Source organism: Adiantum capillus-veneris, chromosome 8 (genome assembly GCF_014529385.1).
Source record: "Adiantum capillus-veneris isolate H3 chromosome 8, ASM1452938v2, whole genome shotgun sequence".
Classification (NCBI taxonomy): domain Eukaryota; kingdom Viridiplantae; phylum Streptophyta; class Polypodiopsida; order Polypodiales; family Pteridaceae; genus Adiantum; species Adiantum capillus-veneris.
In genome coordinates, this window is record NC_140938.1 from 149,663,090 (window position 1) to 149,688,787 (window position 25,698).

Consider the following 25,698-nt stretch of genomic DNA (forward strand, 5'->3'; position numbering starts at 1 on the left):
CATAGGTGAGGCGGATCCAGTCGAATGGATTGCAGACTTTGAATTATACATGCTATCATTACGGATGCCTAATGAAGAGAGCAAGATGGACACTATTCCATTTGTGTTATGTGGCAAGGAAAAAGCATGGTTCGATACATTGCAGGGCGAGCTACGACACGCATGGCCGGCTCTACGGACTAGTTTCTTACAACATTTTCAAAAGGAAGTATCACCTATGGATATGGATGCAAAGCTCAAAGCTCCCTGGAAAGATGTAAGTGAAAAATTTACTGTTTTTCTTAATCGGTTTGAAGAATGTTTTTCTTAATCGGTTTGAAGAATGTTGGGCAGAATTAGCCACATCAATGAAATTGGCCAACGACGACTATTTCAAGATGGACAATTTTATTTCATGCCTACATCCCAAGGTACGAGAAAAGGTGGATTTAGAAAGCCCCGAGAACTACAACGGTGTTGTAGCAATTGCTCGAGCAAAGAGCATGAATATCAATAAGAAGATCGAGGTGAGGTTCGTGCAGAGGATCAAGAAAATTGTGAAGTGGAAGCTATTCATCAACACTGGGTACGTATTGTTCAAGACTTATCGGAACAAATGCAAGAGCTTTGTTTGAGTGTGATGGACAAAGGGCAACAAAGAGCGGGCAGAGGAAGAGCTAGAAAGTTGCTATAACTACGGCGAAGAAGGACACTATGCACCGGATTGTCCGCATCCACCAAGAGAAAGAGGAGGTATGTATCCACTATTCAGAAGAGGGAGACGACAAGGGCAATTCAACGGGCAAAGAGATCAACAGTCTAACAATCCTGTGCCTCCCGCTCCTCAAGGTAATGAGGAAGTTCATTGTGTTAATATAATTGGAGTAGATCAGCAGGTAGTGGATGTTTTGGCCAACAAGAGGGCACGTGAAGGAAGAGAGACTGAGAAAGAATGGGAGACTAGAGCTCGCAAAGGCAAAGGGAAGGTCCCCGGGGAGGTCACATAATAAAAATGTAGCCTATCACGTGAGTTCAACAAAAGGGTATTTATATTAATGTTCTTGAAACATACAGAAATATATATACAAAAGGGCATTATTTTTTCAAATTTGGAAAAAACTTACAAATTTTAAAAGAAAAGGGTACATTATATTCTAAACAAAATTCATAGATAAGGATTTTTACAAACATGTTTTGAACGCACGTGATATGGTAGTTTTACACATAGTGAACCCCCCAAGGGAAGGTCGATGAAGGTAGAGAGCCACCAGAGACAAGCAAAAGAATAAGGAGACAAAAAATAAAGAAATCCGGCTAACAACTTGGAAGGGATCATTTTGAATATGATGACTTGGTGAGTGATGTCAAGAACCAAAAGGCTAACATTACTTTCAATCAGTTGCTTGCCTTAAATCCTAAATTGCGACATTAGTGGTCTACTAGTGCTAGCACCAGGCTTCCATGGGACAAAACAAGAGTGCATATGGTGGGGAATCTAGCATTGAGGGTTGGGAGTCCAGCAGATGTGCTTCCACTAATTGTTGATGCTCTTATTGAAAGGAAGATGCAGGTACATGCATACATCGATGGAGGGGCCCAAGTGTATGTCATGACCGAGTCCGCCATGAAGGATGCAGGAGTTAAAGCAGTGTAAGATCTAATGTGCGAATAAGGATGGCCAACCATACCAAGGCCAGGTGTTTGGGCATAGCACAGGATGTGAAGGTAAAGGTTGTGGGTGTTGAATGCCTTATTGATATTTTTGTTATGAAAGCTGGTGACAATGCTAACCCTATCATATTGGGTAGACCATGGCTTCTTGCAATGGGGGCCAAGCAGGATTGGGAAAAGGGGTATTTACTTTGTTTGATAAAGAGAATGATCGAAATGTGATGCTTGATCTACAGACGAGGGAGAGTTTCTCTCATCCCATGGTGAAGGATGAGGGAGATGATTCTACAACAAGCTATGAATACGAAACAGAGTCAACCTATGATGAAGGCTACACGGATACAGAAGAGGGAAAGAGTGATGACGATCTCCTCCATGTTGATGCTGATCTCTTTGGGTTTACTATCGATAACTCTATTCCAAAAGAAGCTATGCAACCTCAAGTTTCCCCATTGATGCCCAAGAGGTAAGAGGTATGCTAGGAGAAGACTTAACAAAGCAAGAGAAGGAAAGTTATGTGAAACTCTCTGCATCCTATCCTAATTTGTTTTCCATTGAGTATAAAGATTTGCGAGGTGCCAAGGAAGTCGAACACAGGATCATACTCAAAGAGGGGCATAAAACAAAGGCGCAAAAGATAAGGAGGTTAGGGGAAATTCAGCGGGAAGCTCTCTGGCAGGAAATGAACAAGCTATTGGATGCAGGTATTATCTATCCCATGCAAGAATCTGAATGGGTCTCCCCGGTTGTCATAACACATAAGAAGAACGGGAAATGGCGAGTGTGTGTTGATTATAAGCCTTTAAAGGCTGCAACCAAGTGGAACTATTATTCTTTACCCTTTCGGGATGAAATTTTAAATCAAGTTGCAGGTCACGAAAGGTACTCTATTATGGACGGCTTCTCTAGATACTTCCAGATAGGCATTGCACTTGAAGACCAGTTGAAAACCACTTTCGTTTTGCCATGGGGCTCTTTTTCTTATCGCAGAATGCCCTTCGGCATGGTGAATTCTTATGCAACTTTCCAAGATTGGATGAATAAAGTGTTTGGTCCTTACCTTGGTAAGTTGATCAGAGTTTTCATGGATGACATAGGGTGTTACAACTCTAGGAATGATCATTTGTCAAAGTTAAAGTTATGTTTTCATCGACTGGATGAAGCGGGTGGGCAATTGAATCCCAAAAAGTATAAGTTAGCTCAACCTCGAGCTCACTTGCTAGGGCATGTGGTCTCACAGAATGGTATTGAAGCGGATCCGAACAAGGTAAAGGCTCTTGTGTTGATGGAGCCTCCCAAAAGTGCTACAGGTTTGGCATCATTTGTGCATAAATTGAAGTACCTCTGTCGATTCTTTTGGATGATTTCACAGTATGTATACCCTCTTCAAAAAATGAGTCAACAGGTTCATGGCTTTCAGTGGAATGAAGACACACATGCAACTTTTGACAAGGTTAAAGAAATCTTATGTCAATTGCCTACTATTTGTCCTCCCAACCGTGAGGATGATTTTTATGTTGCTATGACAGTGGGTAAAGTTGCAATTGGTGCATTCCTACTACAAAAGATAGGGTGGTGCTACAAACCCGTCTACTTTGAGAGTCGGGTCATCAGTCCAGGAGAGATGTCTTACACAGAGGCTGAGTAGTGGGTGATGACACTAGTGTTTGCTTGTAGGAAGTTCAAAGTGCATTCAATTGGTCGCAGGTTTTATGTGCTTACCTCTAACAATTTATTACCTGAAGTTGTGCTTCACCTACGACTAAGGAGACGCATTATGAAGTGGGTACTAGAGTTACAGGAGTTTGATTTTGAGTTTAAAATTGATCACACTTGCAGGTCACATCTCACAAACGTGCTTATAAATAAGGGTGTAGATTTTTCAGTGTATCCGAGGGTGGTTTGAGAAGAGGCAAATGATGAACCGGATCTAAAAGAAGCATTTGCCATGTGGTTCGATGGTGCTTACAGGAGAATTATCCAAAAAGTCGGAGGCGGGATCGCTATACAGGATCCACAAGGTAACACTATTTTTCCAAAAGCTTATGATATGGAGGATGTGCATACAAACAACGAGGTAGAGTACTTGGCTCTCCACGTGGGCCTTAAGCAGTGTATCAAGTTTGGGAGATGCTCTTTCGGTTATCAAACAACTCTTAGGGCAATGGCAGGTGAAGAGGGACTCTCTCAAGCATTGGTTTTTTTCAGTTAAAAAGTTAATGAAGTTTTTTGAAGCCGTGCAATTCAAGCATGTTAGGAGGGAGCAAAATCAAGAAGCTGATCAGTTAGCCAGTAGTAGCCGGGTACAGATGCATGTGGAAGCTCTGTATGTGGCACCAGCCAGCTATGCAGGTAGGGAAACACTGAAAGATGTTGATTATTTATTGAGCACAGGTCAAGGTCCCGCAGGCATGTCCAAGCTACAGAGGAAAAGGATTACCCAAAAGGCTAGCAGGTTCACTTTGGTAGGTGAAGACGTTATGGTATACGGCCATGATGGAGTATTGAGGAGAGTTCTTTACAAGGAGGAGATCGGCATGGTTTTGACACAATGTCATGAAGAAAGTGGGCATCAAGGTAAGGATCAGGTACTCTTTCGTATTCTCAGAGCAGGTTTTTGGTGGCCATCTCTTGTACGGGATGTTCATTACTGGTGTAAGACGTGTCAGGAATGTCAAGTTATGGGTGAGTGGCGTTTAGTAGCAAAGTCAGAAGGGGCTACATTAGCCCAAAATGCATTTGAAAAGTGGGGATTGGATGCTATTGGCCCACTTCCCAAGTCTACGAGTGGAAAAAAGTACATCTTGGGAGCTATCGACTACCTCACTAGATGGGTAGAAGCCAAAGTGGTCAAGGAGGTATATGCTCTTTTCAGTTGCTCAATTTGTATTTGATTCTGTCTACTGTCGGTTTGGAGTGCCTTGGGTTTTGATATCAAATAGAGGACAGGGATTCCGCAGCAAGCTTCTATGCGCTTTGGTAGAGAAGATGGGTATTCAACACAAATTCTCATCTCCCTATCACCCACAGTGTATTGGTTTGGTTGAAAGTGCAAATGGTCACATCATTAAAATGCTCACCAAGTATATTTATAAACAGGTGGAAAATTCTTATGGGCCTACCGAACTTCTTACAAAGTGGCCACCAATTTCACTCCCTACAAATTGATGTTTGGCAAAGAAGCTGTCTTACCTGTACACATACAACTATGGGAATTAAAGGTTTATGACAAGCTAATGTGAATCAAAGAGATATTTTGCAGGACATGATCACACAATTGGAGACTTTGAAGATGGATCGAGAGGCTGCAGCAGATTTCTATGTGCAACAAAGAGAGAAACGTGTGGCAAAGTTCAATCAAAGATTGCCAAAAAAGGAGCTACAAGAACGGGATTTGGTTATGAAGTACGAGAGATACCTTGATTTTACGTTCCAGAAAAAGTTCAAGAAGAAGTGGATTGGCCCTACAAAATTTCCAAAGCTTTCCCTAATACTACTTATCAGTTAGAGCGGTCCAATGGTAAGATCCTTCGACACAGTATAAATGGAGTTCGTCTCAAACTCTACTTTGATAGAGCTCTCACGCCAGATGTTCATCAGGTTCTTGTTGAAGGGGTTAGGCATCCCACTGAAGGGTGCAGTCCAAGATAACAGAAATACATGAATAGAACTTTGTACATATGAATTTATTTCATCTTTGCATAGTGTTAGCAGGTTTACAATTTTGAATAATAAGAGCTTTCATTGGATGAACATCAATGTTCAACCAGTGGGTTGGGCAATGATGGTGCGACAAAGTTATGCTAATCTAGTAGAATGGTTGTTGCATTAGTATGGAGTCCTGTAGATACAAGTCGAGGCGGTGAAGTAAATACCAGATGCCGGTAGCGGCAAGCTTGATCATGATGTGTACGCCAGATGTGGTAATTAGCAGGTCACGCATTGGTTTTTAACCTCTAATAATTAAAATGCTCGCAGATGTAGGGAATTTACTCTCTGGTTATTCTATGGTCACATTATTTGGCCACGGCGTTCTTTTTGGAGGATTGTTTCAAGGATTGAAGATTGAATGAGGCTATTTGTCGTGATTACGGCAAGTTCGGGGTGGTCCACGCTTGGAGTGGCCGCCACTATCAGCAAATGACAGAGCAATTGAAGTGCAGCTCCAAAGGGGCGGCTATGGCTACTTGAAGCAGAGAGTATTCGGACTCGGCTACTACAACCTTGAGTTATACTCGTTTGGCGGTGCTTTGGATTGCGGTCGTCCTTGGGTGGGAACAGCGTGCTATGTAAGTGAAAATCTTGGAAGTCTAAAGTACACCATCCTTTGAAAAAAAACCGAAACCGGCTGTAGTTCAGGAGGTGGCGGGCTGCATGATAGAGAAAATAAGCAAAAGCGCCATCTGTATAAAGAGCATGGCGGCCAGGAAGGAAGTGGTGCCACTTGTGGTGTTTTCATTCAGGGGGGAAGTGGTCCACCGCACGTGAGAAGAGGAGGAAAGTGCCGCGAGGTGGGCAGGTGGCCAGGTGCGTGGGCAGAGGCAGGGGAATCTGCCATGCAAGGGAGTGAGAACGAGGGGCGAGAGGATTGAGTTAAGCATCAGGGGATGAAAAAAAGACATCAACGGGGAGGGCACGGGCGGAGAAAGGTGTCCTGCAGAGTGGAGCCATCCCCTTGGTAGCTAGTGAGTAGCACTACAGTAAAAGGGAAGCCAGGGCAGCCTAAGGGGCCGCCATCAGTAGGAGGAGGTTGAGGGACTCCATCTCGCTGGGGGTAGTTCTACAGAAAGAAACAAGGCAAGGAGGGCTGCAGAGGTTGTTGAAGTAACTGCCATAGGAGGGGTTCCTTGCTCAGATTCGGAAATAAAGGCTTCAAGTGGGAGGCAATCGGTGTTCTCCCAGAAGGCAACCTCGACCAGGAGTTACTCAAATTCAAGTTCCACATGAATGGCAGACATCTATGGTTTCATGTTTTTTTGAGATTACTATGTAAGCTTAAAGGGGCCGACCTCGATCGTATCTGTGTATGTTGCATTAAAGACTATCCTAACTCTAATTAAAAGCTCATTATTCAGCTACCCACTCCATCTATTGTGTCTTGGTGTCTTCCTTTGTGCTCAAAGCTTGGGGCTTGTGTGTGGACCCTTGGAGTTTGTGTATAGCAAAAGAGAGAGAGAGAGAGAGAGCAGGTCTGAGTGCAAGAGAGAGCAAGATATGGGAGGGAATGATTTCCGCTATGTTCTATTGCTCTAGGTATGTGCTATGTGTTGAGCTATTGGCGAGTTTGCGTTGTTAAGGTGCATATAATTAGGTGGGTGTAGTCGTGAATTGTGCAAATTACGAGCTTACTAGTAAAGCCATATAGAAAATACAATGTGTATGAGCCTATCCGAGTGGTTTGGGTGCTGGATATCTGCTGGGCTATAGAGAGGCATCTAGGTTGTGTATTGTGTGTGTTCTCGTTCCCTCATTCCTACGGTAGGTACCGTGGCTATTGGGACGATGTTACTGCAAAAGGTAGGAAGGAGCTATAAGCTTATCTACTTTGAAAGCAGGTTGATATTTCTTGGAGAGGTGGCTTAGACTGAAGCAGAGTAGTGGGTCATGGCATTGGTTTTTGCTTGTAGAAAGTTCAAAGTGCACCTCATTGTGTGTAAGTTCTATGTGTTGACGGCTAGCAATCTATTGCCGAAAATAGTTCTACACTTGAAGCCAGGGAAGCGGATCATGAAGTGGGTGATAAAGTTGCAGGAATTTGAGTTCGAGTTCAAGATTGACCATACAAGTCGGTCCCATTTGGTGGATATTTTGGTCAACAAGGCCATAGATTTGCCAATTTGTCCAAGAGTGGTGCGAGATGAAGCCAAAGAGGAGCCCGACCTGATGGGAGCTTTTACCATGTGGTTTGATGGTACATATAGGAGGGTGATAAAGAAAGTTGGAGGAGGTGTGGTGATACACGATCCACACGGCAAGATAATCTTCTTAAAATCCTATGATTTGGAGGATGTTTATACCAACAATGAAGAAAAATATCTCGCCCTCCATCTAGGTTTGAAACAATGCATCGAGTTCGGCATTTCCAGGTTGGTGGTCAAAGGTGATGCATTATTGGTCATCAAGGAACTGCTAGGCCAATGGGAGATAAAGCGTGATTCCTTAAAACATTGGTTATTTGCCATCAAGAAGTTGTTGAAGTTCTTTAGAGAGATTTAGTTCAAGCATGTGAAGAGAGAGAACAACCAAGAGGCAGGCCAGCTAGCAAGCAATAAGGTACAGGTACATGTCGCAGGTATATATGTGGCTCCAGCCACATACACAGATAGGGAGTCATTGAAGGAGGTGGAGGATTTTTTGAGTACCAGGTAGTGTCCTCAAGGTTTGTCTAAACTGCAAAGGAGGAGGATAGTTCAGAAAGCACGTAAATTTACACTAGTAGGTGAAGACCTGATGACCTACGGCAGAGACGGGGTGCTGAGGAGAGTTCTCTATAAAGAAGAGATTAACTTGGTACTGGAGAAATGTCATGAGGAGATCGGACACCAGGGGAAAGTTAAAGTACTGTTTCGATTGTTGAGAGCAGGTTTTTTGTGGCCTTCAGTAGTGAAGGATGTGCACTATTGGTGCAAGACCTGCCATGAATGCCAGACTATACGAGAGAGGCATTTGATAGCTGAATCACAGGGGGTCATTGTCACTTAGAATGCTTTTGAGAAGTGGGGTTTGCATGCCATCAGTCCACTCCTTAAGTCTACAAGTGGCAAGAAATATGTTGTGGTAGCCATTGACCACCTCACCAGGTGGGTCGAGGCCAAAGCTATGAAGGAGGTAAATGCACACGTTGAGGTCCACTTTGTTTTCGATAACATTTGTTTCCGTTTTGGAGTGTGGGTACTCATTTTTGATAGAGGGCAAGGGTTCAAAAGCAAGCTTATGCAGGCATTGGTGGAAAAACTAAAGATTGAGCATCGGTTTTCCTCGCCTTATCATCCCCAATGCAATGGTCTGGTGGAGAGTGCCAGTGGACAAATCATTAAGATGCTGGCGAAGTATGTCTATGGGCCTACAGGGCGTCCTACAAAGTGGCGACCAACTTTACTCCATTTGAATTGGTTTATGATAAGGAGGCAGTGTTGCCAGTGCATGCACAACTGGGTTCTTTAAAAGGTATGTGGCGCATCAATGCCACTCCACAAGCTATCTCACAAGATAGGATTGTCGGCCTTGAGGCATTGCAGATGGATAGAAAAGTAGCAGCACACTAATACGTGAAGGAGCGGGAAAGGAGAATGGCCAAAGTCAATGAGAGTCTGCCAGAAAAAAAGATAGAAGAAGGGGACCTAGTGATAGCCGACTTTTGAAAATCAAAGAAAAAGAAGATTAAAAAAAACTTATTTTTCCTCTGTTGAAGCCTTGGCAACATTGTTGGAAGGCTCGGCACCGCCTGGTCAATCCTCCCAACACCCCTACGGGCATGACACCCCCCCCCCCCCTTCGATTTGCCGGCCTTGTCACCCTCAGCCCCGTTGGTCCATACCCCAGCCTACTAACCGGCCGCCCTCGGTTTCAGATACTTAATCCCTCCGTAGTTTATTCCCCCCCCCCCCGCCCGACGGGCATTGGATGAAATAACACCCCCTCTATTTCTCTCTCATTTTTCCTACATACCTCTCTCTAATATCCTCTCTCCCAAATTTACCACCCCCTCGGCTAAGCGCAAGCTTTGAGCACTCACCCCGACCCCTCTCTCGTACTCCCTTTGTGATGAGCCGCATGGAAACCCCCCCCCCCCCCCTTTGACCTGCTAATATTATTCCCCTAACTTCTCCCCCCTCTTCCCCACCTGCTGGCCTCACCCTCCTCTCAGCTTCACTCAGCCTTCCCTTGGCCCGCTATCCCCACCATCCCCCCCACACCATTGACTTCTACCCCCCCCCCCCCCCCCCACGGTGGGCACCCGCCCTAGGAGATTCCCCCTCTCTCTAGCGTCACCTCATCCTCTCTCTCTCTCTCTCTCTCTCTCTCTCTCTCTCTCTCTCTCTCTCTCTCTCTCTCTCTCTCTCTCTCTCTCTCTCTCATTTCAAGCCCGAAGGCGCAGCGCGCATGACCATGGAGCCCACGCCTTCATACACCAAGCACTCACCCTCATCTTGACCCTCTCTCTCAGCACCACACACACACACACACACCACTCATACATACACCCCCCCCCCCCACCCCAAGCTTGCGTAGCCGCCACTGTCCGCGAAACAGAGAAGAAAAAAATAAAAATAAAAAACATATATACATTATGCACATAAGCCCCCATTCCCACCGCACGCTCGCGCACACATTCAAATACACACATGCACTCACACACACACACCCATATACATATATATATATATATATATATATACACATCCGCCCATATGCACATACGTACACCCACAGGCGTATACACACCACCAATTCAGAAAAAAAAACAAAGGACTTCACAACTACGACAACCACAAAAAGATGAAGGATCCAAAGCACGCGCCGCCAACAACAAAAAGAGGAAGTGCGCCGAAGGCATGCCTTGTCCGACCCCGAAAAGAAGTACGCTCGACACTGACGCACCGGCAACACACCATTCGCTGGCAACACGCAACCACGACGCCATCCCAATAATTTATAGGTTATTTTCTTCTTTTTTTTCAGTTTTCACCCGAGCCATTGTAAATTCCCATTTTTTATAAATATCCTCTCTCTAGGTGATGGTCACAAAGGCCCACCTAGAGATTCCCATCTTTTAATAAACCTCCCAAAACAAAGCAAGGGTCAACCACACCGGGCCCACCACTTGCTTTGTCCCCCCCATTAAGCTTACCCTAACCACACTGGGATTACCATAATCCAAGCATCCAACACCTATAAATTGGCACAGAGAGGTCACTATCGGGGGGGGGCAATTCATGAGGAGCCAAGCATTCGGTAGAGTGTAGTGGGAAGGATTGACACTATCACCATCACAGGGAGGGGGCTTGTGTGTTGTGTTTGCCTTGGAAATTGCACCATACGAAGGGAACCACACCCATGTCTCGACTCCACTGGTCAAGGCACACATGTATACACGCTCTTGGTAGTAAGTTTCACAATCATAGAGTCGTCTTAGAGAACGCACCAAGTAGGTTGCACCACCTCCTCTCCCTACCTCTCTACCACCACGGCGTGCCACTTTGTAAATACTGCAGAAATAATTCACCCTCACACCCCCCCGAGGGTTTTCATCATTTGTAAATTTCTCTCTCTGTGTGTGTGTGTGTGTGTGTGTGTGTGTGTGTGTGTGTGTAAGTTTGCGGTGTTCATATCATCGTGGTTTGCGTCCTAGCCGCTCAAAGCTAGGTGTTGCCCCCTGTTCGCTTTACCGTGGTAGGCTCGAGGCACGCCAATCAGATCCCGAAGTTTTAGAGGCGGTCGGGGTTCGGGGTCCGCTTTGCGTCCGTCATTTGGTGCCCCCACTGAGGAGGGCTTTCTAAGACCCTTCAATTTACAGTGCTGAAAGTGACGCCCACTATCAATCATGGACGAATGGCTGAAGGAATTTTCTAACTGGAGGACGGAAGAAGAGGAGACGAAGGAGGCACTAGCCGCCTTCATTGAGGTGCTACTGCCAGGCTGCAGTGTCGTCAGCATTCAAGAGGTAAATTCTCAATCTCGTGTCACTCGTTCTAACTATAAATTGAGAGCATCAGGTGGGAGGTCGGTGAAATGCCATCACTGTTGTCAACCAAGGCACACTGTCAATGAGTGCCAGCAACGAAGGCAACGAAAGGGCTGACGTCATCTACATCGACATTCATCGCGAAGAAGTCATTCACATCAAGGAAGGGAAGCAAACGGTGAGACCTCTTTTCCCTAAAGAAACTGCAATCAAAGTTATAACTCCAAAGTGGCCTAATGGGGCTGCTCGATCCAAAGGCAAGGAGAAGATAAGCCAGTCTAGAAACACATGACCCCGAAGGGAGAAGCATCTGGCCAAGCAAGTGCTTCAAGATTAGAAATCCGGGTTGTACCCACTTTGCCAAAGAAGAAGTCATCCGAAGCTAAGCGGTGGAAGGTCGCCTACCGATTTGCACGACGCATGTGAGTGGTACCAATCCACTTCAAAAATCTGGAAGAAGAAGTGGTAAGAAGATTCCCATGTCCTAGAGAAGAGTGGTTCGGCTACTGCTCTTGCTGTTTTGGAAAGCGAGTGGAGGATCTTCCTCCTCTCCCTGTACAACTTATCCTGAAGAAACTCTCTACCACGGGAGAAACCCAGTGGACTAGGGATGAGCTGCAACTGAATGGAGAAGAATTCATGCAACACGCCGACTACGGAAATTACCTTCAATTGCTATTAGCCAAGAGGCTGGGAGTGGTCAGATGCGTTGCCATCACCTCGTACGTGCTGAGAAACGAAGGAAAGGTAGAATCCATGAAAGGGGACGACCTCTTGTGGATGTGTCGACTCATCAAAATTGGCACGGTAAGAGTATGAGTAAGTATTTCACCCTCTCTACATGATGAAAAACGGGCCGACGGCATTCTAGTTCAGATTTCTGCAGCATATGCATGTGAATATTTGTGTAGATAGGAAAGTCTTCTACCAACAGAAGATCGTACACCTATTCGGTGCGGCGGTACTAGGAGAAATTCTCAATTCCCCGAACCCTATCATTCTCCCCATATTAGATTACCATCATTCCTTTAATGTCTCTATCTTTATCCTGTTTTAACCTATCCACCCACCCCTGTAAAAAGCTTCCTGAGTCGCTACCATGGCAAGTGTTTCTTTCCCCATGTTCAGTGGAAAGAAGGGAGAGGATCTCACCACCGACTTTTTGGATGATTTTGACATTGCTTGTGTCGTCTCCAACAAAGATGACGACGTTTCACGAATTAGAATTTTTCCTCTACTGATGAAAGTAGAGGCCAAGTTCTGGTATAATGCATTGCCCCAGGCTACCAAGAATGCATGGGAAGTGTTAAGGGCTGCTTTTGTAAAGAGGTTTGGTGGAGGCACAACCTCGGAGAAGCTATGGCAGCTACTGACAGAATTAAAGCAGGGAGGCCTGCTGGAGTATGCAACCTACGAGTCCAAATTTGTGGACTTATGGGAGAGATGGGTTGCCTCACTAGAGGAAGGCAAAGGAGCACTTAATTTCCTAAAGAAGGACCGTTTCATTGCTGGTCTGTGGTCGCCACTTCGAGAGAAGGTGAAGAGAAGGTTTCCTGCAACATATGAGTTGGCAGTCGAAGTAGCCCACCTTAAAGACAAGAAGCTGCGCATGCAAGCAAGAGTAAACGAGTCAGAGGAAACAAGCTCGGCCCGACCAACCCCACTGGCTGCAAAACAGCCAATCATAGAGCCCAACCGCAGGAGGCATCAGAAGAGCAGCAAGACCTGCTAAGTCGCATCACCACCTAACTAGAGAGTTTATCTGTGCATCTGGTGCAGCAAGGGCATGCATCTGGCAGGAACCCAGAACAAGGAAGAGGACAATGAAGGCAGAACCTAGAGTACCACTATTACAACTGCGGGGAAGATGGCCATGGAATGTACTACTGTCCACACCCGAGGAGGCAGAATTTCAATAGAGGAGGGAGACAAAATCAGATCTCTCCGCCAAGAGCAAGACCATCACCACTTAGGCAACCAGGACCAATCCCACCGGTCCAAATCCTTTGACCACCTGTACAACAGCAACCACCACCCCAACCTCTCATTCCGCCACTATCCCCACCACCTGCTGTGAACCAAGCGGTGAGTGTTATTAGCTTGGACTCTATAGGTAAGGCGAAAGTAGAAGAATCAGCTCGAGAGAAGCACAAAGGAAAAGTGAAGGTAGGAGAAGGGGATGCTATGGGATTTAAGCGTATGAGGCACAAGGAGGCATCTCAAAGAGAAGAGAAGATGAAAGGAAAGGCCGAGTCTAGCAAGCAAGCAGCTAAACCGCAGCGGAAGATAGACATCGTGGACTTCTCACTAGGTGAGTATGCAAAACCCTATGACTTAGTTCAGGATGTGTTAATGTAGGGCCCGAAGATAACTTGGCCCCAATTACTCCACCTTGCACCCAGAATGAGGAGGCAATGGAAAAAAATCGTAAGTACCAGGAAATCTAGGCCCAGGATAGCTGGGGCTATCTGTGGGAGGGATCTCGACGACATCCTGCAAACCATGGACGCTCACATCAAGGGGCAGATAATTTCAAACGTCTACATAGATGGTGGCGTGCAAATATGCGTGATGAGTGAAAAGATGATGCACCATCTAGGTCTAGAGGTAAGTAGGCTGGCACTCTGCCGAGCCAAGATGGCAAACAATGTAAGAGTGAAATGCGTAGGTATTGTAAATGCGGTCAAAGTAAAATCATTCAATACAAAAGTGGAGGTAGAAATCTTCGTCATGCCACACAAAGGGGAGGACTACCCCATCATTCTTGGGAGGCCTTGGCTTATGGTTATGGAAGCTAAACAAAACTGGAGCACCGGGATGATCCAGATGAAGGATGCTAAAGGGAAGTCCATATTCTATGACATGAGGACTGGAAAGCAGCGCAACATGATCTTGGAGGCTTCAGAAGATGAGTCCACCAGTTACTCGTCTACCTCAGGAGAACAGACGACCACCACCGACGGAAGTGACAGTAGCATCGAAGTAATGGGGGTCATTCTTAAAGACCCGAACAGATTAACACAATCTAAAACAACCTCTACAAACCAAGAGGGATCATCAAGTATGGAGTCCTTGGAGGATGCACGTAAGCTACAAAAAATTCTCTCGAATGAGTTAACCAATGAAGAAAGGAAGGAGTACGTCTCCATGCTAGGTAACTTCACTACTTTGTTCATTGATGGCTATGATAAGATCACAGGTATTACAGTAGTACAACACCACATAAAGCTCAAGGAAGGCAGTAAACCCGTAGTACAAAAGCTCAGAAGACTTGGAGTAATCCAACAAGAGGCATTGCTTAAAGAAGTGAGAAGTTTGCTACAAGCAGGTTTCATCTACCCTGTTGAAGACTTAGAATGGGTCTCCCCAGTAGTAGTCACACCAAAAAAAAAAAGGTAAGTGGAGAGTCTGTGTGGATTATAAACCTCTCAATGCAGCCACGAAGAGGGACCACTTTCCCCTCCCATTCCAGGATGAAATACTCAATGAAGTGGCAGGTCACGAGCGATACACAATATGCGATGGCTACTCAGGATACTTCCAAATTAGCATTGTGGAGGAAGATCAGAAGAAGACAACCTTCATTACACCTTGGGTATGTTTTGCCTACAGAGTGATGCCGTTTGGCCTCACTAACGCCCCAGCCACGTTTCAACGCTATGTGACTTTTGTTTTCCAACCCTACTTTGGAACATCAATACGGGTTTTCATAAATGATTTTTGCATTTATAGCTCACGAGCCCTTCATTTAAGCAAAGTCTATGATGTCTCAACCAGGCTGCAAACCTTGGGGGGCCAACTCAACGTGGACAAGTGTCACATTGGTGAAAGTAAAGTCACTCTCCAAATCGAGGCTGACCCTAGCAAGATTCAGGCCCTGGTATCTTTATCGTCACCCACCACCGCCAAGCAGCTGGTTTCTTTCCTTCAGAAGGTAAGATACTTAAGTAGGTTCATTCACCTGCTATCTCAAGTGGTCCTTCCCCTACAACAACTCACCCAGAGGGATATCTTCTCATGGAGTGAAGAGAATGAGCAGCATTTTACTGAGGTAAAGCAAATCCTAGCTAAGCTTCCCACGATTTCACCTCCTATGTGGGACGAGCCATTTTATGTGAACCCTAGTGTGGGAAGTGATACACTCGGAGCAGTGCTAATGCAAAAGGACCCCAAAACTTCTTCCATGCGTCCTATTTACTTTTCTAGTCGTGTCATGACCCCGTCAGAAAAAGGATTTACCGAAGTAGAACACATGGTTCTGGCACTAATGTTTGCTACCACAAAGTTCCGCTCCTATCTCCTGCCTAGACCCTTTGTAATCCTCACAATGGAGGAGGTTTTCCCATATGTAATGCGACACATGGATGTCTCATCTAGGATCTCAAAGTGGTTAATTAGACTACAAGAGTTTGACTACACCATGCAAGTAGAAAAATCCACCGGGGCTAGTTTAGCAGGAATTCTCACTCATCGCCATTATGAGAAGAAGCTGAAGGTCAACACGGAAGCAAAGGAAGAAACACCAATGATAGAAAGTCCTAGGCTAGAAAGAGCTCACTCTCTTTTCTTTGACGGAGAATACAAGAGAACAATGGATCAGTCTGCAGTAGGCATGTTCATTTTCAATGAACGACAAGAAAGAGTATTCTCCATTGGGCAGTTATTATACTCCCACTCCAACAATGAAGCAGAATATGCAGCCGTAATTCTTGGGTTCGAACAATGTATTTCACAAAGAATTCAGCATCTAAATGTGTTCTACGACGCTTTGCTTTTGATAAGGCTGAGAAATGGCACCTGGGATTGTAAAAATCAGGTTTTACTTGGTCAAGTTCGCCAAGTTAACGACCTTCTAAAGAAGTTTGAAGCAGTGAAACTATTCCATGTCCCCAGAGCAAAAAATCAAGAGATAGATGCTCTAGCTAAAGAAAGAATACAAGACGTTCCCGTAGGGGCGATCAAATTAAAGCTACCCCTCTTCCAAGGTCGTGATGCTATGCCTGATATCATCGGTATTCTAGATATAGGAGAATGTCCAAAAAGACACAACAGAGGCAAAAAATAGTGGCTCGTAAGAAAGGCTACTAGGTACCGCCTTATAGACGACCACTTGTATTGTAAGGGCAAAGATCAAATTCTCAGGCAGGTGCCTGTCACGCCAAGGGCAGGGCCAAGGGCTAGGACGGACATGCGGTCAAGGGGAGCTATATTTAGGGGCTAGGAGTCTATATATGGCATGATTGGGTGGAGAGTTGCATGGTCTAGTCCCCCGCAGTCTTACACTCGTATTAGAGCAAGGTGGAGAGGAGGGGGCAGCAGGGAGCTATGGAGGAGGGAACCATGGCGATCTCTCTCTCTCTCTCTCTCTCTCTCTCTCTCTCTCTCTCTCTCTCTCTCTCTCTCTCTCTCTCTCTCTAATTCTTATGATCGGAGATCTACACAGAGCTCGGGGCCGAACTCCGCGTGGGACAGACCGCTTCTATGCACAAAGTCGCGATGTTCGACATGCATGCAATCGGACCTGCATGCTTTCTGTAGCTTCGCCTTGGCCTGAGGGGGGTTTTTCGTCACATGATGGAGGTGGCTGGAGCAACGCATGGATCAGCATGTTGGAGTTTTTCCCTGCGTAGTTTATTCTGCCGCCATCGCTGCAGGTTGTTTATTTTTTGCTTCCTTTAGGGGTTGGCCATAGTGTGGGTGCCTAGGGTGCCCATGGGGCACTCTTAGGGCCTTGTCCCACACATGGGGTGCCCAAGGGGTCCCGGAGAAGCCGGCCCACCCAAGGTTGCATGCAACAATTGCAGGAGCCATGGCTGCACGCAATGTTTAGTAAGGGCCATTCAAGGACTAATTGACCGGTTTGCTACGATGCATGAGTGTCTCAAAGAGCGGCAACGGTGGTTTTTCCAAGGTATGCATGCAGAAGTGCTAGGGAAGCAAGGCTTCCAGTTCACCATAAGGATATGGAAACACGGTTTCTACCTTCGCCATGGATTTCCAATCGAATGCCCGACATCACTAGAGGACGCCGATTCGAGGCTCTTTAGCGCTTTGATGGAAGCTATACACCACCATGATACGAAAAGCATGGCATGCGTGCTCATGCATCATGCAGGAGTTTGACAACATAGCAAGTCGATTCATGTGATTCAGCGGGTGGGCACTAAATTTTGTGGCATATTTTGTTTGCACAACATAAATGTTTCGGTTGAAGATAAAAATCAAGCATCGCTTGAGTACACCACTCCAGAGTTAACCCTTGCGACTTTTTATCATGCATGGCATGTATATACTTACAAGGCTTTCATTTTGGTCCTGCTATCATTTGGAGTATGCTAGGAGCATATTCATTGGGGACATTTTTACAACTGTATGGTATGAACATTTCATGGAGGTGCACAGGACGATTTCTCGTTACAGTGCGGAAAGTATAGGCAAGGCCTATAGTTTGTCATGCAAATTTATTTCTCGCCTATCTTTCATTGGCACAGCAGGCAAAAGTGCTTGGCAGGGCCTACCATTTATCACAGCCTGCAACACAGATAGGAGTCTCTTTGCTTTCAATAATCCAGTTTTGCCGGTATGCTTATAAGTATTTTTATACTCTTCAATAAAAAGTACAAATGGACAAGGTCGATTGTCTATGTATGATCGACACAATGGACTCTCTTCACAATGACATCTGTCGTCAATAGCATGTGTTGGCAATGAGGCCAAACATAGTTATCTGAAGCATGGCTTCTCCTGAGTACCTTAAGGCAGGGCCAAGGGCCGGTTTTTCAGTATCTCCAAGTGACACGCTTGGCCTATTTCTGGATTTGTTGAGGGAAGCAAGTTGCTCGGCATGGCCGACTCCTTGTCACTGTTTCTACAAGCCGACATAGGATGCATGCCACACAATACTGGTTAATTTCACTTGAAATTTCTCGACAAGGTCGAATATTTTTGTCATGCTATTGGCAGCCACATCAGTTGGCCATTAGGACTACCCGATTTAGGTGAAGCAAGGCTTCTCTTTAGGCATCTTGCATAGAGACTCCCCACGTTTGGCATATGCTATGAGCATACAAACTGGGGACGGATTTGTCAAAATGTTTGCAGATTCTTTCATTTCGTATACGACGGATGTATATGGTACAAGAGGGCGAATATACATATGCGACAACTCTCTCTCGCATGGCAGATTTGGCTATGAGCCACCTTTACGCGAGTTTTTCCTTTGGAATTTCATGACAACTGGTTGCAGCAACAACTACCAAGTTAGCCAAGTTTAAGTTTTTCTTGTTTTTTTTTCCCCCCATGTTTACACTTTACTTGGCAATTACTGTCATTGTGCAAAACAAAGTGCTTTGGCAATTTTACATGAAGCACGGCTTCTCCCTTGTGCCGAGATACTGCCATTGATTTGGAATCAAGGGCTTTGGCACACAAGTTTGGGAATGTCAGCACACAATACGCATAGGGACACTCAGCTCACAGAATCCCTACTAGTTTACTCTGTGCAAGGCACTTATGGTTTTGGTTCTCACGCTTGAGACCGTTATAGTAGCCAAGGGCTTACGTTTTTGCATGCAAGGCATGCTAAGCAGGTGGCATGGATTCCACCACTTTATGCATTATGCTTCCGCTATCACACTCACAACTCTGGGACAAACTAAGTGATGGATTGTTGAACCTGATGGTTGGTTGCTATCAACACCCAACAGCACTAAAATGAACCTAAATCTAGGACTTATTTCATAGGCAAAGTGCCAATGCTAAGTCATTTTCATACAATCACGACCCTGCAAGGCAGGTAGATCAAGATGTGGTTGTGTTTTTCTGTTACCTCTCTCCATGAGAGAGTCATAGCAAAAACTTGTTGCATGCTTATAGGATACGATGCACGTTAGGTATAAGATGCACATGAGCATGGCGTTCAACTATACAAGTCATAGTCGTTCAAGGAAAGTTCCGTAGGTATGCATGCTCTTCTTCTCTCTAGTTCTCTCTCTTTAAGGGAATCATCAAAATATTCTAAGAAGCTTTTGATACGTGTTTTGCTCGTGAGTCAACCTGAGCCAAGGTGCTCTAACTCTCAGCTAGCACGTGGCTAAGATGCTACTCAAATTAGTCTTCATCGGTTCGTCCATTGAACACTAATTTGCACAAGGGCCATGAGCCACACAGGCTAAGAGCCATGGTCAGGCCAAGGGTAAGACCCAACTATTGGCATTCTTTGGGTGATTGTTTTCAAGCGTGAACAAGTATACACAGGGAAGTATACATCGACGTTAATGGACAAGCAAGGGTCTTGTCATTCAGGATGTTTACAGTGTCATTTTTGCACTACATGATTTCAGTGCGACACTCAAATTGAGTTTTTGATAAATCTTCAACTCATAGCAGCTGATCTATACAAGGAAGTATAGATGCAGCAATCAGTTGTGACAGCATGGTTGTCCACCAGAGCTAGGCAGTCCACTTGTGTGGGTTCCATGTTCTCTTTATAGCACTACGGAGTGTCTATGGACATATTGTTTTGGGGTACGACCCGGAGGGTGACTACTACATCATCCCATAGGCATTGAGGATCACAGTTTGAGCTCTCCCAGTTAGCCTTTCAAGGAACGAATTTGGCAAGCTACCACGCAGTAGTGGACAAATTCAACTTTTGGTTGATTCCAATCAATATGTATACGGTTGAATATGTTGATAACCGTTACCTGCTAGTTGAGCAATTTCTACACAGGGTCTTACCAAGTGGTTTGACAACGTAGATTCTATACGGTTGACTATGTTGATAACTGTTACCTGCTAGTTGTGCAATTTCTACAGAGGGTCTTACCAAGGGGTTTGACTACGTAGATGTTAACCAAAGGGGTTGGATTGCGAGGGCAACACCCATGGTTTCCAGTGCAATACTGTTTGTTTTTTTTTCCAGGTAGGAGACGTGCTCCTCTCTGTTTGAATACGGGTAAGTGAACATTCCGTTCAAATCTCCAGGTACGCATCTATTGATTTGGTGTTATTCCTTTTTCAATATACTTTACTTGGTTTTTCAAGACGTATAAGTACGCTTGAATGTTATAGAGCCATGCCAAGGGCATGTCGGCAAAAAGTATTTTGGGCCAAGTGTCCAACCTACCTTTTTGCCTTCTGCTGTTACGAACCTACTTGTAGGGTTCGATTTGGCACATGTTGTCACATGGGATACAACATGGTCTAGGAAATCAAGGAGCTTGGTTTAGCCAGTGTGGAGCATGATAATGAGGGTCCCTCTCACTCGCATCGCAGAGTGTTCGTAGTTACCTCCACACACAAGTACAGTTCGTACTTGATGGATGTCACTTTTCCTGGCATCCTTACTTGAGACATATTCCACATGTGGAGAATATGAGTCTCTGGGACTGACACTGGCACCCAATTCGAAATGATGTGTCGCGACGAATTCCCTAGGTGCTGGTCGCATCCATTCATTAGACCAATTGACGCACACAGTATCAGGAACAATTTCAATCGCCAAAAATTGTCGGGTACTAAGTACAGACTTGTTGTGATTACAAGTGTTGTGAAACCACCTTAACGGAAGGTCGTTTCTACATATAGCAAAGTATGCTACGTTCATGAGAATGTCTCATGGTTGGTTCCTAGGTGTGACCGGGTTGTCACATTCTATTATGGTCCAACTTTTGCTGCAAAGTATGCTACATTCATGAGAAGGTCTCATGGTTGGTTCCTAGGTGTGACCAGGTTGTCACATTCTATTATGGTCCAACTTTGTTGCAAGATTTTCATGTAAGTATCGTGGAAAGTCTCCTCATGGAATTGCGGTTTGGATATGTTTGTGTTAAATGCATGCACACTAGGTGTTATGGGCCCTAGTGTTTAACACAAATTTATTTGGAGCGGAATGCAAATCCATGGACTTTATTCTTTCTGCACCCTTTTTCATTGCTAGTGCGATCTCTCTTGCATATTTTGTATGAGTTTGCACCCTGCCATACAAAGTGATGGCTGAGTATGGATGTTAGTGATTGGTTGCTGGAATCTCCAATCTACATTCAACCTAGTTGGTTGTCTACATTCCATATCGAGTATATGGCTGGATACTCAATGGTTGAGTCATAGTTTGTCGTCAGTCATGGAAGACTGTCTCTAAGTGGTTGGGGAAAGTACCTCACTCTTACTGCTGTTATTCATCCCACGTTGGATGGGCAGCTTACAAGTATTCTATTTAGTACTAAAGGATATGCTAAGCGCATACGTTAGTAAACCGTGCTAAAGGATCTGCTAAGAGCATACGTTAGCACAATGCATTCTGAATAGGTGATTCTCTCCTTATTATAGAATTTGCTTAGGTTAGGTTTTCAACTTTGAACACCTTTTGTGGTGGATTGGATACCGATAGTTTCATAAGTCAAGGACGTAGTAGGTGTGCTGATAGAGTATGTTGGCATGTAACCTTTATTAGGGGTGAACGTGTGGTTCTGTGTGTTCCAAAATGTTCAGAAGTCTGACATGAGGACACTCCCTATTCTATATTTCAGTAGCTATGAGCTTTTCAAGATACTCACATGAGTTATCATGAGTTACCATTTAGATACGGGTGGTTGCAAAAGGACAACAATGTTGAAAATCAAGATGTTGCTCTTGGTTTCATTGAACCTCCTCACTGCACCAGGTATCGGTCATATGGACAACTGGCCCGTGTAGAGGATGCCAATAAGGAAAACATCAGTGTTCTTACGAAGATACTACCACTTGTGTTTTCGAGGATGAAAACACTTCTCAAAGGGGGGAGTAATGTCAGGCCAAGGGCAGGGCCAAGGGCCAGGACGGACATGCGGTCAAGGGGCGCTATATTTAGGGGCTATGAGTCTATATATATCACGGTTGGGTGGAGAGTTTCATGGTCCAGTCCCCCGCAGTCTTATAGTGCCAACCTCCAGTGGAATCACAGAGGTAATTTCAAGTTTCCATGATGGCGTCTGCGGCGGTCATTTTGCTGTAGATATCACCAGTAGGAAGATTCTACAGGCAAGATACTTTTGGCCTAGTTTGAACAGGGATGTACACCATTGGTGTAAAACATGCAAGGCTTGTCAAGTGGCCAGTGATCGCACGTTAACCTACGAACCACAAACCCCTATCATCTCATATGGTCCTTTTGCGAAATGGGGAATAGATGCAATCGGTACTTTACCAAGGGCCCAATCAGGTAAACTGTACATCATAGTGGGTGTAGATTACATGCCCGGGGAGTTCACCTAATAAAAATGTAACCTATCACGTGAGTTCAACAGAAGGGTATTTAAAGTTCTTGAAACTTACAGAAATATAGGTACAGAAGGGCATTATTTTTTCAAATTTGAAAAAAACTTAAAGATTTTAAAAGAAAAGGGTACATTATATTCTTAACAAAATTCAAAGATAAGGGGTTTAACAAACATGTCTTGAACGGACGTGATATGGTAGTTTTACACGTAGTGAACCCCCGAGATTACATGACTCGATGGGCAGAAGCAACGGCCACCACCCGCATTACAACCCAAGAAGTGGCAAAGTTCATTTTTGAGCATATCGTTTGCCGTTTTGGCACTCCTCTTGAGATAATATCAGATAGAGGACCAGGATTCAGAGGTGATTTGGTGGGAGAACTAATGAAGAAGTTAGGCATCACACGTCGGAATTCCACACCATACTATCCACAATGCAATGGTCTGGTAGAGAAGGTAAATGGAATGATTTGCAAAATCATCACAAAACAGGTAAACAATCACACAGGGGACTAGGATAAACATCTCATGGCGACTCTTTGGGCCTACAGAACAACATTCCAAACATCACTAGGTTTCACCCCTTTCCATCTAGTTTATGGGAAGGAGGCAATTCTACCCATTGAGGTACAGATAGCCAGCTTACAAGTTTTGGCTAGCCAGACACATCGTCCGATTGTAAACCTCCGAAACCACATTTTGGATCTGGAGAGACTCCAACTAGATAGGGAAGAAGCAATCAATCACTATGGAGCACAGGTAGAACGACGCCGGCTCACTTTCAATCAAGGGCTTAAAGAAAAGGGACTGGAAAAAGACATGTTAGTACTGTGATACGAAAACTGATTTGACACTAGGAAGGATAAGAATTTTCAACCAAGATGGGAAGGGCCATTCATCATCAAGAAGCGCTATGACAACGGCAGCTATAAGCTGATGGAAGCAGATGGGAGAATTCACAAGACTAGGGTCAATGGATGGAGACTGAAAAGCTATTTCTTAGGTTTCACCCAGAATTCGTGCTAGACATTCCAAAGTAGGCAGAACCCCCTAACTCTACAGTTGAAGAAGTAGAAGAAGAAGGGCTAGAAGCATGAATGCCTCTAGCCAAAGGGAGAGGGCTAGTGATAGCCGACTTTTCAAAATCAAGGAAAAAGAAGAAAAAAAAACTTATTTTTCCTTTGTTGAAGCCTTGGCAACACTGTTGGAAGGCTCGGCACCGCCTGCTCAATCCTCTCAACACCGCTATGGGCATGACATCCCCCCCCCCCCCCCTTCGATCTTCCGGCCTTGTCACCCTCAGCCCCGTTGGTCCATACCCCAGCCTAACTGGCCACCGTCGGTTTCAGATACCCTTAATCCCCCCCTTAGTTTATTCCCCCCCCCCCCGCCGGACGGGCATTGGATGAAATAACACCCCCTCTCTTTCTCTCTCATTTTCCCTACATACCTCTCTCTAATATCCTCTCTCCCTCTCTCCTAAATTTACCACCCCCCCGGCCTCGCGCAAGCTTTGAGCACTCACCCCGACCCCTCTCTCGTGCTCCCTCTGTGTTGAGCCGCATGGAACCCCCCCCCCCTCTCACACTTGTTCCCCCACTCTCATTACCTCCCCCCCCTTTGGCCCGCTAATATTCTTCCCCTAACCCCTCCCCCCTCTTTCCCACCTGCTCGCCTCACCCTCCCCTTGGATTGACTCACCCTTACCTTGGCCCACTATCCCCACCATCCCCCCCACACCATTGACTTCTACTCCCCCATCCCTCATCCTTGAGACATCATACAAAATGGAGGTTAAGACAACACCCCCCCCCCCCCCTCCCCCCCCCCCACAGTGGGCACCCGCCCTAGGAGATTCCCCCTCCCTCTAGCGCCACCTCATCCTCTCTCTCTCTCTCTCTCTCTCTCTCTCTCTCTCTCTCTCTCTCTCTCTCTCTCTCTCTCTCTCTCTCTCTCTCTCTCTCTCTCTCTCTCTCTCTCTCTCTCTCTGTTTCAAGCCTGAAGGCGCAGCGCGCATGACCATGGAGCCCATGCATTCATACACCACACACTCACCCTCATCCTCACCCTCTCTCTCAACACCACACACACACACCCCACTCATACATACACACACACACACACCCACACCCCACTCATACAACACACACACACCCCACTCATACACACACACACACACACACACACACACACATTACATGATACCTAAGAACGTGGTTAATATGCTGGTAACTTGCTACTCATGCAGAAATCCGTCGGACATACACTATCAGGCAAAGGAAGCAGTGGAGGAACAATGTGAATGCCAGTGGAGATCATCTTATGCCATACTCGTGGAAATTGTTCTGCATATGGTTGTATTCAAATTTTGTTTGGAATGGAACATTCTATTGGTGACAAAGAATAAAACGACTCGATGTCTTCTCACGTGAATAGGGCCTAATGGATTCAGGGCACAACACAATTTTAAAGGAATCTCACATGCTAAGAATAAAATAAATGGATTACTGCTAAACATAGTCTTTGAGCCGAGGCAGGTGAGCCTAGGCAGGAGCATGGCTGTCTTGAAAGCACCGAATTCGGGTAGAACTAATGAGGGGCATATAAACGCAGCGGGAACCATAGCAGGCACCTCATCTGCACCATTGCCCAATCGAGCACACACACCACGCCTGCACCATCGCCCGTCGAGCACACACACCACACCTGCACCATCACCCTTCGCACATACGCAGGCATCAACGCCCAAAAGCTGGTCCTAACCTAAAGGAGTGGAGGAGACTCCGTGCATTGACATTCCTTGCAGAGGCTTCTCCTAACGCTGAAGGAGGCAATGACAACTTCACAGGTAGATCTCCACCTTGATCTACTGAGCTTAACACACAATACATACACATATGGTGCACTGTCTTAATGCGAAAAGCTGAGGTATTAAACTCAGGGTCAATAAGGATGAATTTATATGAATAAATTCTACATAAAGGTAGCATATTTAACATCTGGCTCATGCTAACCTGCATAACATCAAAGAGAGCGTGCACTAATCCGCAAGAAGAAAAGGCATAAAATGGTTTTCAAACCATGCAACAGTGTACTGACCCTTAC

At 45.4% G+C, this 25,698-nt stretch overlaps 2 pseudogenes; both read left to right on the forward strand.

Moving 5' to 3' along the window:
* The first annotated feature begins 377 nt into the window (after positions 1-377).
* Positions 378-4,183, forward strand: LOC147453157 (uncharacterized; annotated as a pseudogene).
* A 12,575-nt stretch (positions 4,184-16,758) lies between these two features.
* On the forward strand, positions 16,759-17,458 carry LOC147453158 (uncharacterized; annotated as a pseudogene).
* Positions 17,459-25,698: the final 8,240 nt, after the last annotated feature.